We start from the raw sequence: 17,702 nt of genomic DNA, 5'->3' as shown, positions 1-17,702 counted from the left end.
CGGGTGCTGGCCAAGGGTGGCAGTGTGTGGGGGCCGGGAGGCTTCGGCCAGCCGCCCGGCTGCCCGCCCTGGCTGCCGGGAGTCTGGTGGCCGGTCCTGCGGCGCATATACAGCGCATGTCAGGGGAGAAGTGCGCCTGGCTCTCCCAACCAGCAGGCAGGTCAGAGCGAAATTGAGACGCAGCGCAGGGCTTTCAGGGTGCCTGGCAGCAGCCGCCTCTGTCTACAAGCCTGAATAGGCCTGATCTCATCTGATCTCGGAAGCTAAGCAGGGTCAGGCCTGGTTAGTACTGGATGTGAGACCACTTGGGAATACCAGGTGCTGTCGTCTTTTTGCCTCCCCTCTCCTTTCACCCCAGGGCTCCAGCTGCGGTTAGCGCTGCAAAACCTACCTGCCCCTGATGTTCCCATTTCTGTGCCCAGAAAATGAGACTAACTACAATATACCTGCAACCACAATAAGCACCCACACACCCAGGCTATTTTCCAGCTATACTTACATGCTATGAGGACATGATCCCTTTTCAGTACATGTAAAACACAAAATGGCACGCTCATGTCATTAGGTATTTTTAAAATTAGATTAGCACTTTGCCCTTCTTTACACATCAGTCATGATTACTTATCTCAATAGCTAGTTTCTATTTTATGTCAGGAAGTATCTACTAAGATAGTCACTGTTCATATTATTCTCTTAAGTCTGTACACGATGGAAGCCAACTCCCTAGCCTGGAAGGACGGGGTCCTGGGCACCGTATCTGACTTTTGACAGTTGACTTTGCACTTTCAACAAGAGATAATGTGCCCTCGCTAAGAGGCACTGAGTGATTGTCATCTGAGACAGAATCTATGGGACTGCAGCTTCTTCACGTGGGGCGGATGCATGTTGATGTATGGCAAAACCAATACAATATTATAAAGTAAAAATAATAATAATAATAAAAAGAAACCTAAGGGATAGCCAAGCTACATTTCCTTCTGTTTTTTAAGCTAGGGGATGCTTTCTGTGAAGCTTACATGGGGGTTACAAAAATAAAGACATAAAAGAGCCTCCAGGAACTACCAGTGATCGTGGATTGGAGTCGGAGAATGACTTCTCCTACCCATCCTTGCATCGCAGTGAGGAACTGAGGCCCAGACACAGCTGGTAGGGAGACAAAGACGAGTCTGTCTCCCCACTGTCCCACTTCTCCCCATCCCAGACTGGCACACAGACCAGATGCCTGACAACACATAGCAGTCACTCTGGGGGATACCTCAGACTTTTCTAATTTAGCAGCATTTTAGTTCACATATGTGACAATGCACGGAAAAAGTAAAAGGCATTCATGGTTTAAATCATACAACGTATTGTTAACCTTCATTGAAAGTTCATTTCACCTGGATTAAAGCATGGTCTCCACCTGGGCCCCATGAGCCTCCTTTGGGCTTCTCCTCTCCCGCCGCCCCACCCTCTGTGCCATCCCCACCTGCTAAGCACAGTCTGGCCGCACTAGCCTTCCTGCTGCCCTGTGCACACAGTCCTGCTCCCTCCAGGGGATCTGGGTGTGTGAGGATCTCTGAACACACACACACCCTCCTTCTCCCTGCTCCATGGAGCACCCCATTCCCTGTTGCTCTCTCCACAAAGTCGATCCTCAAACAAAATGCTATAGAATTCACTTGTTTGCCGACTTATTTCTCTATCTTACTTGACTAAATCAAACTCTATGAAGTCAGATACTTTGTAGATTCTTTTCCTTACTGACTCCCCAGCACCTAGAACAGTGCCTGACACACAGTAGATGTGTGAAATATTTGTTGAGTGTTGTGTGAGGGGATGAAAGGTGAGAACAAAGAATGGTGAAACCACGGAAACAAAGCGGGAGCCCCAGGAGAGTGGGTGCTGAGCAGGGCACAGGTCACCATGCCATTGCTAGGGCTGCACCTAAGTTCAGGGTACATCTTTCAGAACACAATCACTGAGAACAGCATGGCATAATCACTCACCAACAGGTATCACTGTGGCAACAATACTAACAAACAGCTTTAATACACAAGTGTTTTCCCAAATACTATATTTCACTAAGTTAATCAAAAGATGTTTCTCTTATACTGACAGATCTCTATTTTCAACTCAACACAAGAGCTGGCCATTTTTGAAGAAAGATCTTTAACATCAAAGTGAGGACAGTTAATATTAAAGCAAATCCAGGCTCTAGAACACTTCTGTTTTCTGCTGGTTTGAATCATCTTCAAATCCTCCAAAACAACAGACTTGAGACAAGACCCTGGGGCTTTGTAGAAACGAGGACATTTTCTCTTCGTTTTCTGTCTATGCAGGCGATGCAGGCAGAGCCCACAGGGTCTCTAGGGGGGTCACAAATAGCCTTTCCCTTAGAGACACATACAGTGTTTCCTGTTTTTTGTTGTTGTTGTTGTTTTTTAATAGTCCTAGGTCATGCAACCTGCTCCAAAAAGCAAACATCTGGATTCTGATGGTAAAAAGAATGTCACCACCTCACCAAAACAAAGAACTAGAGAGTGTTATCAATATTCCACTGTTTAAAAAAAATATATATATATATATATATTCCACTGTTTTGAACACCTACACCTAAACTTTGATCTGAATTGAGTTCATCCTCTCACCCTCACCTCTTTCACTACTTCCTTGAATCAGTGTGTTATGATGCCTAGGAGAAATTTATACATCAAAATATTCTCTTCAAGATCATAAGCTGGAGCACAGGAGTTCTAGAGGATCCAGATTTTAAGGTGAAAGAAATGTACAGAATAGCTACAAAGTAAGGGGGAAAATGAGAATAATCAAGAGAAGAAAGAAAAACAAACATCGAGGAGAAGGGAAACAAGAAGAATAAGAAGGAAAAAGAAGGAAGGGGAAACAAAAGAGTAAAGGGAAGCATGAAAACTCACAAAGGGCTGCCCACCGAGGGACACACAGGCTGGGCTCTGCCCAGTGAAGGGCCTCTGAGTACTGGGCCAGTCAGGAGCCAGTGGGCAGGTAGGGGAGAAACCCACCGTGTTCCAGTGTCCTCAGAGTGTGGACCCCTCATGCAAACTACCAGGGCACTGGCCTCCCACCCCTCCTCCCAAAACTGGGGAGCTTCTCAGAACTGCCTTCTGTCAGCCCTGCATCCGCAGACATTCCCTCTTCATCATTAGGACAGGTGTTTTCAGAGTGACCCAGGGAGAGCTCTCAAGAGCACATCTCAAACTGCCAACTCCTCCACCCACCCTTCCTAAGGGTTAAGAAGCTCAGTTTAGTTCAGTTCAGCAACTCAGTCAGGTCTGACTCTTTGCCACCCCAGGGACTGCAGCACACCGGGCTTCCCTGTCCATCACTAACTCTTGGAACTTACTCAAACTCACGTCCTTCAAGTCGGTGAAGCCATCCAACTAGAAGTCCAAGAAACTAGACTGGTTTTAAAAAAACATTATTGTCTGAAGTAGAGTGGGAGAAAGACCATTCCTGACAAATATTTAAATGCTCCATTAAAAAAAAAAAAACCTCACAAAAATTTCTGGGTGCTCCACAATTCCAAATATGCTTCAAAAATGATCTCTTTGTCATCACAAATAAGCCAGTGACTTACAAAACAAAACACACCTGGATGAGGTTTACATCTGTAGAGAGGACAGGAAGAAAAAAGATAGGATATGCAACTCAATGGACATGGGCTTGGGTGGACTCCAGGAGTTGGTGATGGACAGGGAGGCTTGATGTGCTGTGGTTCACGGGGTCACAAAGAGTCGGACACAACTGAGCGACTGAACTGAACTGAACATGGGCTGATTTAACAAAAACTGAACATGGAAAATCATCTCCAGGAGACATGGTTGATCTGCTTGAGAGCATTTTATTCCTGTGTCAGGTGGCAGGTTGAGAGATAATACCCCCTGGCCCCTTACAGAATCTCTGCTTTTCCTCAAGTGAACATGGAGTCAAGCATCAGGACAAACCCGGAAATCAGTTGAGAATGTACTTCACAGTATATTTCATCCCACAGAAGCTATTTTATTTAGAAGCCATAGAAACACTTCTTTTGGATACTAGAGGACAGAAGAGTTGTCCTTCTGAGACTATTTCTTTTCATCTCACAGCCATGGGGCATGATCCAGCTGTGTTCCCACTTCCCTTTCTACCTTAAACCTGAGGGATAAATGTCAACCACCTTTAAAAACTGCAAGTCCTTCTGAAATTCATTTCAGCATTTTGGTTCACCTCAGTGCTATACTCAATTCCTTTCAATTTGATCTATTTCCCTCTCTCATCTTTTTGTATACCTCACATATTCACAAGCTTTTCATATATTTTTTTGGAATCAAGGTGGATTACCATTCTTTCAGCCAGCGAGTAAACACAGGTCTTAGGATTCCTATACAAAAAGTTTGTCATGTTTCTACCAGCTATCCTTCTATATTTTCCTCCAGGATTTTCTGTGCCCAAATTGCTTTTGTAACATCAGTCGTCTGTTCAATCTCTTGACCGTTCACATTTTTAAAGAAAGATAATGGACTTGGACTTCCCTGGTGGTTCAGTGGTTAAGAATCTACTTGCTAATACTGGGGACAGGAGTTTGATCCCTGGTTCAGAAAGATCCCACATTCCAAGGGACAAGTAAGTCCACGAGTTGCAACGACTGAAGCTGGAGTGCCTAGAGCCCATGCTCCACAACTAGAGAAAGTCTGCACATAGCAACAAAGACCCAGCCCAGCCAGAAATAAATAAATAAAATTAAATTTTTCAGAAAGCATTTATTCAAACAAAGAAAAAAAGGGACTTTCTGCAGTCCAGTGGTTAAGACTCCATGTTCCCACTGCAGGGGGCCCAGGTTTGATCCCTGGTTGAGGAACTAAAAATCCCACATGTAGCAATGAAGATCCTATGTGCTGCAACTAAGACCAGGAACAGCCAAATAAACATATATACTTAAAAATTTTTTTTTACAAAAAAGGAAGATAACGGCCTTGATTTTCCAAAGATGCACCAAGAATGATCAAGTCACTCTCACACCTTGACCCTGTTCTCCACGAATTCAAAACTAAAATTAAGTCTCTCTGCATAAACCTATCAAATAACATTTGGAGCTTGGTGATGAGCCCTTAAAATGTTCCTCAGGCTCTTTCAGCACACACAGAATTCCATCAAATATAATACTTGCATTCATGTGCTAAGTAGATATTTTATTAATATTTATATATTTTCAGCAAAAGATCTTCATTTATTCACTCAATATTTAAGTATATACTGTATCCAAAGGTCTTGAAATGTTAGGAGTCTACATAGAAGACAGATAGTAGATACAGATCAGATCTAAACCTAAGTAATTCACATGATAGAGATATGAATAAAATGCCAGGAGGCTCCAGAAAAACCACCGTGGTCGGGGTGGGTTGCATCACATAAGTAAAGGGAAATGGAGAGAGAGAAGATAAGGAGAAAAGATAACTGGAAAGGATCTCTTCTTATTAACGTTTCTGCTACAAACTTCTGGAGCAAGCATATTAGTCTCGAACTTCCTTTCCAGCCTGTCCTTCTAGGAGATTTCACTCTATGGACTTCAGATGGTCAGCCTCAGCACCTCAGGCTTCTCTGTGAAGGAAACACAAAGACACTGTAGGAACCGAAGATCCCCAAGAACCCACAACCCCTGAGGCCTCACTGCAGCCTCTGCACCTAGATTCATGTAGAGGAAGGTCAGTTTCTTCACCAGTAGTTCAAGGTGGAGAAAACCAGTTTCACAAAATGGATTGTGGAAAAACAGAAGTGCAGTCCCTGAGAAAGGCAGAAAAGGCAGCACCACGAATCTGAATTGGCCTGCCATGTGGATTAGTGGGGCTTTCCAGGTCGTACTAGGGGTAAAGAATCTGCCTGCCAATGCAGTAGACAAAGGGACCCCAGTTTAATCCTTGGGTTGGGAAGATGGCAATGGAAACCCACTCCAGTATTCTTGCCTGGAGAATCCCTTGGACAAGGAGACTGCGGGATATAGTCTGTAAGTTCACAAAGAGTAAGACACGACTGAAATGACTTAGCATGCACACATGGGGATTAGTAACCAGTGTAAAGAAGAGCCAAAAGGCCAAAGAAAAGTCAAAGGAAAACCAAGTTGTCAATTTTCTAAGATAGAACCACAAGTCTTTCTTCTTCAGAAAGAAAAATAATCAGTGAGTTGTTTTACTTTAAAACAAAGCTGAAAGGGACCACATGCTACAAACAGTAATTTTAGCTGTAAAGTCACTACACACAGATCACAGTCAAGTGCACTGGAAATACTTTATCACCATTAATAATCATATTATCAGTATTTGCAATTAATATGTATTTTTCAAAAAACGTAGGGTCTATGCATGGTTTTCAGTGTTACTGACATTCTCACTTGCCTGCTTACGACAGGGAGGGTGAATGGTCCCAGAATGAGAATGCCCTGCAGAATCCCACAGAATCACAGTAGGAAAAGTTTTAGCAAGGGCCATCAGACCATTTTGGACAAAACAGTTACTGGGCTCTTGGGTTTATTAACAGATCAGCTGGAGAAAAATAAGTCACTACATTAAACTATTTTCTACTTATCTCCATCATCCTCTTTAAGAATACACATTTTAAAAGGAGACAAATTGCTATATTAAAAATTGTTACTCTGGCATTTTGCAAGTTATATAGAATAACAAAGAAAAAATTAGTTTGCAAACGTCTCGGCCTCAATTCCAACTATCATCTCTTACCAAACTAAAATTCATATTATCACTAAGTAACTTTCTGTCTAGCATTCCTCCAGTTTACAAAAAAAAAAATCTGTAACATAAAATGTTTCATAACTTTTTTAAATTGCCCTAAAATTTTAGAGGATAATATAAATGTTTCAGTTAAAGTTGAGAAGTTCAACCTAGTGATGAAAACAATGAAAACATCACCCTAATCATTGGTGTAAAACACAAGATATGAACAACTGTTAAAATATCTCTCTATGAAATTGATTGATTCTACTGTAGCTACACCTAGCTATTTCCTAACCAGGAAGAAACTTCTAGAAAAACATCTACTTCTGCTTTATTGACTACTCCAAAGCCTTTGACTGTGTAGATCACAACAAACTGTAGAAAATTCTTAAAGAAATGGAATAGCAGACTACCTTACTGCCTCCTGAGAAATCTGTATGCAGTTCAAGAATCAACAGTTAGAACTGGACATGGAACAACAGACTGGTTTCAAATTGGGAAAGTAGTATGTCAAAGCTGAATATTGTCACCCTGCTTATTTAACTTAGATGTCGAGTACATCATGTGAAATGCCAGGCTGGATGAAGCACAAGCTGGAATCAAGATTGCTGGGAAAAATATCAGTAACCTCAGATATGCAGATGACACCATCCCTTATGGAGGAACCCTGAGTTTCCTGCCTCAAGTCAAGATGAGGCCCTAGTCGCCTGCACCAACTCGAGAGGAATCCCGAGAGGCCCCCCACAACTCGAAAGGATTCTTGACTTCCCAGAAACAACATGAGAGGCTCCCTCAGGTCCCCATGGTAACTCAAGGGAACCCACACTTCCTGCCGCAACTCAAGAAACACCTTGAGATTCCCCCTTCAATGCGAATTGAGGCCTGATTCCCCTGCGGTGACTCCAGAGCACTTCCGCACTCGCCCTCGCAACTCGAATGGAGATTTAACTTCCCTGAGGCAACACAAGAGGCTCCCTGAGTTCCTCGTGGTACTTGGAGAGGAACCCCAAGCCTCCCGCCGCAACTCGAGACAAACCAAGAGATTCCCCCGTCAACGCGAGATGAGGCCCTTTTCTCCTGCAGTACCTCGAGAGCAATCCCAAGTTCCCTCTCAAAACTCGACAGGAGGTTTGATTCCCTTCATGCAACTCAAGGGGGCCCAGAGATCCCCGTCACAACTCGAGGTGAAAGCCGAGTTTCCTGCCACTACTCGAAAAGAGCCCTGTGTGTCCCACCTCATGTGGACATGAGGGCCCATTCCCTTCTTCAGCTCAAGAAGAATCCCAACTTCCCCTCGCACCACAAGAGGAGGCCTGTGTCACCAACTGAATCTCAAGTGGAACCCTGCGGATCCTGCTGCAAGGAAAGAGGACGCCAGATAAGTCCTGATTCCCCTGCACCAGCTGCAATGGAACAGTGAGTATCCCCTCACAACAGGATGGGAGGCCTGTCGCCCAAGCCTATCCTCTTGAAAAAGCCCAAATTCCCCGCCTGAACTCCACCAGAGGCCTGATACCCCTTTGAAAACTCGAGAGGAATGCAGAGTTCCATGCCTCAACACCAGACGAGGCCTGACTCCCTAGTTGAACCTTGATATGAAGCCCGAGATCCCTGTCGCCGCCAGAGAGGAACACTGAGTTTCCCGACTGAACTCTAGACACAGCCCTATTCACCGGCAGCGACTCAAGAGGAATCCCGACGTGTCCCTCACAACTCGAAAAGAGACCTTACCACTCTGAGGCAACACGAGTTGGTCCCTGAGGTCCCCGTGGCAACTCGAGAGGAACCCCAGGCTTCCCGCCACAACTCGAGAAAAAACACGAGATTCTCCCCTCAACGTGAGATGAGGCCCTTTTCCAGAGCAGTGTCTCCAGAGAAATCCCACATTCCCTCTTGAAACACGAAAGGGTACTTGACACCCTTGATGCAACTCAGGAAGGTCCCCGAAATACCCGTCCCCACTTGAGAGGAACACCGAGTTTCACGCCACAACTCAAGAAGAGCCCCGTTTTCCCCCTCCTCAACTCGAGATGAGGGTCGATTCCCCTGCTTCGTTGGGAAAGGAATCTGGACGTTGCCGTCGCCCCTCAAGAGGAGGCCGGTCTCACCTTGAAACTCGAGCACATCCCAGGGAGTTGTGCCTCAATTCGAAAAGACCCTGATTTCCCCATCCACTCCAGGTAAGCCTGATTCCCTTGCACGGACTTGACTGGAACCCTGAGAATTGACTCAAAACACGAAGGGAGGTGTGACAGCCCCGTGGCACCTTGAGAAAAAGCCCCAGACCCCTATGTCCACTCGAAAGGAAGACTGACACCCCTTTTACACCTCGAGAGGGAAGCGGACTTCCATGTCTCCACACGAGACGAGGCCTGACTCCCCTGTTGAAACTCCATAGGAAGCCCGAGATCCATGTCAGAACTGGAGAGGAACCCTGAGGTTCCGGCCTCAACTCAAGATGAGGCCCTATGCCCCTGCACTGACTGGAGAGGAATCCCGAGAGGCCGCTCGCAACTCGAACGGAGACTTGACTTTCCTGAGGCAACACGAGAGGGTCCGTGAGGTCCACATCGCAACTAGAGAGGAGCCCCCAAATTCCTGCCAAGCCTCGAGGAAAACCACGGGATTCTCCCCTCAACGCAAGACGAGGCCCTTTCCCACTGCAGCGTCTTGAGAGAAATCCCACATTCCCTCCTGAAACTCGAAATGGTACTCGACACACTTTATGAAACTCCAGAAGTTCCCCGACATACCCGTCCTCACTCGAGAGGAACACCAAGTTTCCCGGCACACCTCAATCTGAGCCCCTTTGCCCCTCCTCATCTCGAGATGAGGGTCGATTCCCCTGTTTTGACTGGAAAGGAATCCTGACGTTCCTGTCGCACCTCAAGAGATGGCCAGTCTCACATTGAAACTTGACAAGAACCTTCGTGGGTCATGTCACAATCCCAAAGACACTGATTTCCCCATCCACTTGAGATAAGGCCTGATGCCCCTGCACCGATTTGAATGGAACCCCAAGAATCAAGTCACAACACAAAGGGGCACTGACACCCCAGGTGCATCCTCCAGAAAAAGCCGCAGTTTCCAAATCCAACTTGACAAGAGGCCTGACACACCATTCACAACTCGAGAGGCAAGCCGAGTTCCATGCCTCAACACAAGACGAGGCCTAACTCCCCTGTTCAAACTCTACAGAAACCCCGAGATCGATGTCAGAAATGGAGAGGAACTCTGAGGTTCCTGCCTCAACTCGAGATGAGGCCCTACTCATCCCTGCAGTGACATGAGAAGAATCCTGAGGTTCCCCTCATAACTCAAAAGCAGATCTGACTTCCTGAGGAAACACAAGCGGGTCCCCCAGGTCCCCACACAACTCGAAAGGAACCCTAAGCTTCCTGCCACAACTCCACAAAAACCATGAAATTCTCCCCTCCACACAAGATGAGGTCCGTTTACGCTGCAGCGTTTCCCAAGAAATTCCACGTTCCCTCTTGGATCTCGAAAGGGAACTTGACACCCTTTATGAAACCCCAGAAGCTTCCCGAGATACCCGTCCCCACTCAAGAGGAATGCTGAGTTTCCCACCTCAACTCAAGAAGAGCCCCGTTTTCCCCTCCTTAACTTGAGATGAGTGTCGATTCCCCTGCTTCGTCTGGAAAGGAATGCCGGGGTCCCCGTCACCCCTCAAGAGGAGGCCGGTCTCAAATTGAAACTGGAGAGGAACCCGGGGGTCTTGCCACAATTCAAAAGACACAGATTTCCCCATCCACTCGAGATAAGGCCTGATTCCCTTGCACTGATTCGAATGGAACCCCGAGAATCAACTCACAACATGAAGGGAGTACTGATACCCCAGTTGCAAATTCGAGAAAAGCCCCAGCTCCCCAATTCAACTCAACTGGAGGCCTGAAACCTCTTTTACAGCTTGAGAGGAAAGCAGAGTTCCATGCCTCAACACAAATCGAGACCTGACTCCCTGTTTGAAACTGCAGATACACCCTGAGATCCACATCAGAACAGGAGAGGATCCCTGAGGTTCCCGCCTCAACTGGAGATGAGGCCCTCTTACATTACACTGACCTTAGAGGAATCCTGAGAGGCCCCTCACAACTCGAAAAGATTCCTGACTTCCCATAGGCACCATGAGAAGCTCCCTGAGGTCACCGTCGCAACTCGAGGGAACCCAAAGTTTCCTGCCACAACTCGAGAAAGACCTCGAGACTCCCTCTTCAATGCAAATTGAGGCCCGATTCCCCTGCCGTGACTCAAGAGCAATCCCACGCTCCCCCTCGCAACTCGAATGCTGACTGGACTTCCCTGGGACAACACAAGAGGCTCCCTGAGTTCCCCGTCGTAACTCGAGAGAAATGCCAAACTTCCCGCCACAACTCGAGAAAACCACGGCATTCCCCCGTCATTGTCATCGTGAGATGAGGCCCTTCTTTTCCTGCAGAGCCTAGAGAGCAACCCCGAGTTCCCTCTCAAAACTCCATAGGAGGCTTGACTCCCTTTAGGCCACTCAAAGGGCTCCAGGAGATACCCGTCGCAACTCCAGAGGAGAGCAGAGTTCTTTGCTTCAACTCGAGACGAGGCCTGACTCCCCAGGTGAACCTTGAACGCAACCCCGAGATCCCTGTCGCCACTGGAGAGGAACATGGAGTTTCTGGACACAAGTCTAGATGAGGCCTATTTCCCCTGAAGTGACTTGCGAGGAATCCCGAAGTGCCCGTCACAACTCGAAATGATACTTGACTTCCCTGAGGCAATAAGAGCGGGACCCTGAGGTCCACGTTGCAACTCAAGAGGAACTCCAAACTTCCTGCCAAGCCTCAAGGAAAACCACAGGATTCTCCCCTCAACGCAAGATGAGGCCCTTTCCCACTGCAGCGTCTCGAGAGAAATCCCACGTTCCCTCTTGAAACTCGAAACGGTACTTCACACCCTTTATGAAACTCTGGAAGTTCCCCGACATACCCGTCCCCACTCGAGAGGAACACCGAGTTTCCCGGCACACCTCAATCTGAGCCCCTTTGCCCCTCCTCATCTCGAGATGAAGGTCGATTCCCCTGCTTTGTCTGGAAAGGAATCCCGACGTTCCCGTTGCTCCTCAAGAGGAGGCCGGTCTCACATTGAAACTCAACAGAAACCCTCGTGGGTCGTACCACAACCCCAAAGGCACCGATTTCCCCATCCACTCGAGATAAGGCCTGATGCCCCTGCACCGATTCGAATGGAAACCCCGAGTATCATGAAAAAACATTAAAACCATCTTTAGTGAAAAATATCCATATAGAAAAGGTCACGCCAATCCCATATTCACCATGTCTGCTTTAAATCCATCAAGTTTGTGCAAATCACTGAAAATCTCAGTAACACTCTTTTAAAAAAAATTATTTAATTTTTTAACTTTACAATATTGTATTGGTTTTGCCATATATCAACATGAATCTGCCACAGGTATACATGTGTTCCAAAAAAAAAAAAAGGATGAGAAGAAAAGATATATTCATACAATTGAACAATTGCTGAAAGGGAGGTGGGGCTGTGGATTACATTATACTGTAGAAACCATACGATTTCCTGATTTTGGAGATTATGTGCAGGTTTTTTCAGGAGAACGCACCCATTTTGGATAAAATATATAGAGTATTTTAGATGATGTGGCAAATGCGAGCCCTTTCCCCATTGCTAGGAGTTTTCTGTACATTTTAAATTCCTGGAAAGTAAATTATGTTTCAAAACAAACAAGTCAATACCATAAAAGAAAATCAGATTAGACAGGCATGAAACTTTCCTATAGAGGTCAAGACTTACCCAGACGAAGTTCAAGGGATGCTGTGATGCTCACTGCCCTCGAAGGAGTCCACATGGAATGAAGACGTACTGTGGGAAGTCTATTAGTAACCACCATGCCTTGGGTGCTCTGGATGACCTATTGCAGGAGAAATAGATTTTACAAATAAAATTTTCCCCATAACTTTGAGAGAGTCATTTCTTAGGCAGGTTGATAAGTCTAGGGGTCCCCAAGGAGAGAGGGGTCTGGAATTCTCAAGGAGGAAGAAAGGACAAACATTTTTTTTTTCTTCTCTACATTTCTTAGGATTATATAACAATAATGTATCCTGCCTGAGGACAGTCTCTGAATTAAACCTTCTGGCTAATTCTGTTATCTTAAAATGTAAATTATGGGAGTAGGTCTGGTGAGGTCTTTACAACCTCCTGACATTCTTTGGATTCATTGGAGAGTATGTAACTTCATTGCTAACACTAGCAAGGGGGTACCCTTTCTGCCCCCTTCTGATGCCCATGTCAAAAGCTTTCTCTATCTCCTTTATATTTCAGTAAAACTTTATTACACAAAAGCTCTGAGCGATCAAGCCTCATCTCTGGCCCCAGATTGAATTCTTCTCCTCCGAGGGCCAAGAATCCTGGTGTCTTCACGTGATTCAACAACAACCTTTCAACTTCACAAAAAGTTGTTAGACTACATTCAGTAAAGTTGAACAATTTCCAATCAATTTCCAATCATATAAAATACTACAACTTACAATCCCAATAAATATACAAAAATCACTTGCGCTTCTATACACTAATAACAATCAGAAACAAAAATTAAGAAAGTCCCACTTATAATTGCATCAAAAAGAATAAAACATCTAGCAACAAACTTAATCAAGGACATAAAAGACCAGAAGTCAAAAAACTAGAAAGCACTGATAAAGAAACCAAAGAAAACACAAATAAACAGAAAACTATTCCACGCTCACACACTGGAACAATGAGGAATTAAAATGTCCATTCCAACCAAAGCCATCAACAAATACACTGACTGCAATCACAAAATAATATTCAATGGCCTTTTTCACAGAAATAGAAATATTCCTAATATTAGGCTGCTAATATTGAACAGGACCTTAATGGCCAAGAAGACTCTGAGAAAGAAGAACGCAGCTGGAGGCATCTTCCTCTCCAACTTCCAACTACATCACGGACCTGTAGTAACCACCACAGTGAGGAACTGGCAGGAACACAGACACATGGACTCCAGGAAAGAATAGAGAGCCCAGGAATGAACCCACATGTACGTGGTCAGTTCATGAAAATCAAACCAGGAACGAGTGAAGAGGAAAGGACAGTCTTCTTAAGAAACAGTGACAGGAAAACTGGCCATCTACTCGGAAGAACATCAGTGAAGGTCATCCTCTGGATCATCTAACAGAAATCGAACTGAAAACCCGCCATTTTGCACATGGAGCTCTTTCCCCCCGAGTCCTCTGAGATGGACCTCCGGTCAGCGCTCAGCTGGACACAGGACACGTCTACTTTGTCCTCATTTTCCCCTCTTGCAGCGCCTCCCTGCTGGTGGGCACTGAGGCAACCCCGCTCCTCTCAGCTGGGACGCAGCCCCGTTACCCAGCAGCCCGAGCCCTGAGGGCCCTGAGGAGACAAAGCTCCCGCCAGCTGGTCACTGAGCCCAGTCTGAAGGCAAAGCGTCCTGTGCCCACGGGTCAGAGGGGGTTTTGGCGCCCCCTGCGGGCCCCCAGAGAAGAGCGGGCAGCCCTGCACTCACAGACCTCAGAGGGCTCACCCAGAAGCAGCTCTGCTGTGAGCACTCAGACTGGAAGCCCAAACTGAAATGGAGCAGAATAGCTCCATGACCCTCCTCAAAACATGGCTAAGGAACAATCAGAGCCTGTATCAAATGCAGCCATAAAAAGGAACACATTTGAGTCAGTTCTAATGAAGGGGATGAACCTAGAGTGTATTAAACAGGGAAGTCAGTCAGAAAGAGAAAAACATGGAATCGAGAAGGATGGGTCTGATTAATCTGTTCACATAGCAGCAACGGAGATGCAGACATAGAGAACAGACTTACGGACAAGGGTGGGGAACAAGAGGGAGAGGGTGAGATGAATGGAGAGAGCAGCATGGATGCATGTACACCAACATTTGTAAATAGAAAACCAGTGGGAATTTGCTGTTATGACTCAGGGAACTCAAACTGGGGCTCTGTAATAACCTAGAGAGGTGGGGATGGATGGGATGTGGGAGGGAGATTCAAGAGTGAGGGGACACACGTACACCTATGGTTAATTCATGTGGATGTATGACAAATCAAACCAATATTGTAAATCAATGATCAATCAACTAAAAATAAATAACTGAAAAAAAAAAAGATGAAATGAACAGAAACACAAACTTTGCAACTAACACTGTAATTCAATTTAAAAAACTATAAAATTTTAGAAAACAACAAAAGATTTACATGACCTTTGGTCTGGTGATGAGTTATAACACACAACAAAAAAAGCCAACTTACCAAATTAGGAATATAAATTATTTAAAACACTGACTTTTACAATTTTATACATTTACTCTGTGAAGGACCTTATTCGAGAGAACCAAAAGACACACTATTAAATGAACCACTGACCACCCACCCTTGCCAGGCAACAGAGAAGAGAAAACACTTGCAGGAGTCATCTTACAACGGGAGGTCCTGGTAAGGAACAAGGGACTAACAAGCTACCACCAACCAGGATTCTGGAGAGGTCAAAAAGAGATGGGAGACTGCAGTCCAGAGGTCCTAGCAACTTCCCAGGATCCTCCTCGCTGGAATCCACCTCGGCTGAGTGATGCGTGTGCCCCCAGGAAGGATTCCAATTCAGAATGACTGGCAAGAGACAAACCAGAAACTAACCCAATGACCATAAACCCTGAGACGGTGAGCCACGTGGCAGAGCAGTTCTCTCCGTTTCCCTCACCCTCCTGCCCTCTGCCCTGGCAGCCCTTCCCAATGAAGTCTCTCGCTTGGATGGCACTCCTCACCACGGACAATTCATTTCCAAGTGTCAGACAAGAATCCATTCTCAAGCCCTGGAAGGGATCCTCCTTCCTTCATCAAAACCACAATCCAGGAGAAAATATCTTCCAAATGCTACCTTGTAGAGAAGGCAGTGGCACCCTTTCCAGTATTCTGACTTCAGAAATCCCAGGGACAGAGGAGCTTGGTGGGCTACAGTCCAACAGCAGGGCATTTCTGAGGGGAGGAAACAGTCCCAGGGAAGCTGAGGCACTCGCCGAAGTCCCCAGAGCTTTCGACGGCACAGCCAGAACTGTGGCTGAGGACTCCCAGTGGCCAGGCCTCTTGATCCTGGCCTGTCTCACCAGGTACATGTGTGGAAAACTAGAATCAAAAATATGCCTGAGGGCTTCCCTGGTGGCTCTGTGGTAAAGAATCCGCTTGCCAGTCCTGGAGATGCAGATGTGATCCCTGCTATGGGAAGATCTGCTAAGATCCACATGCTATGGAGCCCATGTGCCACAACTACTGAGCCTGTGCTCTAGATCCTGGAAGACACAATGCCGAGCTCACATACTGCAACCACTGAAGCCCGTGAGCCTGTGCCCCACAACAAGAGGAGCCACTGGAGTGAGAAGCCCACACACCACTAGTTATGGCCCACGCTCACCCGAACTAGGGAAAAGCCCACACACGAAGACCCAACACAGCGAAAAATAAATACAATTGTTTTCCTTAAAAATGCATATCTGACAAAGAATCTGTACTCAAATTGTCCAAGAACACTAGAGCAAAAAAGCCCATTCATAACTGGTAAAGACTGAAGTAGACACCTGGCCACGGAGGGTATACTGATAGTAAACTATCCTACAGAAACATACTCAAGATACTGGTGGGATGCATGCACAGCCCCCTTTGGAAGACAGTCTGACAGTTTTTTCAGTAACCACATGGGACAAACACTGAATTCTATACATGACAGGTGGTGGACGCCAGGTATCTTACCATTGGAATGGGAAGTTACGGAGAAACAAAAGGAAAGGTTCCAAGATCCATGGAGACATCATCACAAATTACCTTTAACTGAATATGTTCAAAGGTAAACTGGAATACATGTATATATTTCCGAGTATTGTCAGCTGAGCATATTTAGCTCCTACATGTATGTTGTGCATATCATTCTCTAATGAAAGGGACATTTGTCCCTCGTGGTCCTGTGGTAAAGGATATGCTTACCAATGCAGGGAACACAGGTTCACTCCCTAGTGCTAGAAGATTCTACATGCCCAGGGGCAACTAAGCCCCTGTACAACTACTGAAGTACTTGCATGCTACACAGCCCAAGTTCTGCAACCAGAGCAACTGCTGCAGTGAGAAGCCAGGGCACGGCCACTAGAGGGCAGCCTCTGCTCACTACAACCAGACATCTAGCAACGAAGACCCAGCATAATCAAAAATAATTCAATGTTAAAAAAAATAAAAGGACAGAAGTTCTTTGAATAAATGACTGAGATTAGGGGTGAAGCAGTACATATATGAGCCAGGATAATATTAAAGTATGAGAAAGTAAAGAAAGTAAAGACAACTATCAAGCTGTCCAAACTGATAAAAATGAATGATTACACAGTTTTATCTGTATACACTAGCAAATAATAATCTGAAAAGGAATTTAAAAAAATTCCCTTTCAATAATGTCAACATTAATAAAATACTTTGCCATGGATGTAACGAGGATGACAAGACTGGCACACTGGGAATTATACACGGTTGCTGAAAAAATAACATGAATACATGTACAGATGTCCCATCGTGATGGAAAGACTTAAGATGGCAATACCATGGAATGTATCTTCAATCTGAAATGAAGATCAAATATGACTTGATCACTCAGAGCTTTTGTGTCATAAAGTTTTATTAAAGTATAAAAGAGAGAGAGAAAGCTGCTGACATAGACTTCAGATGGGCGCAGTAAGAGTACCCCCTGCTGGTCTTTAGCCAGATGTTATACAGCCACTAGCAGTCTGCTAAGGAAAGAAAGGCAATGTCTCAGAGAATGGCACCAGGCCTGTCACCCACAACATGCATTGAGATAACACTGGCAGCAGGTGAGTCATCCTGGGCCATAAAATGATTGACATGAATCTTGAAGAAAGGCAGATTTCCAGGCAAATATA

General features: G+C 45.5%; 1 pseudogene; it reads right to left on the bottom strand.

Moving 5' to 3' along the window:
• Nucleotides 1-17,702, bottom strand: part of LOC112447011 (coiled-coil domain-containing protein 3-like) — a 98,433-nt pseudogene that overhangs the window by 65,815 nt on the left and 14,916 nt on the right.

Source organism: Bos taurus, chromosome 1 (assembly GCF_002263795.3).
Source record: "Bos taurus isolate L1 Dominette 01449 registration number 42190680 breed Hereford chromosome 1, ARS-UCD2.0, whole genome shotgun sequence".
In the NCBI taxonomy this organism is placed as follows: domain Eukaryota; kingdom Metazoa; phylum Chordata; class Mammalia; order Artiodactyla; family Bovidae; genus Bos; species Bos taurus.
This window is presented reverse-complemented; position numbering and strand designations above follow the sequence as displayed.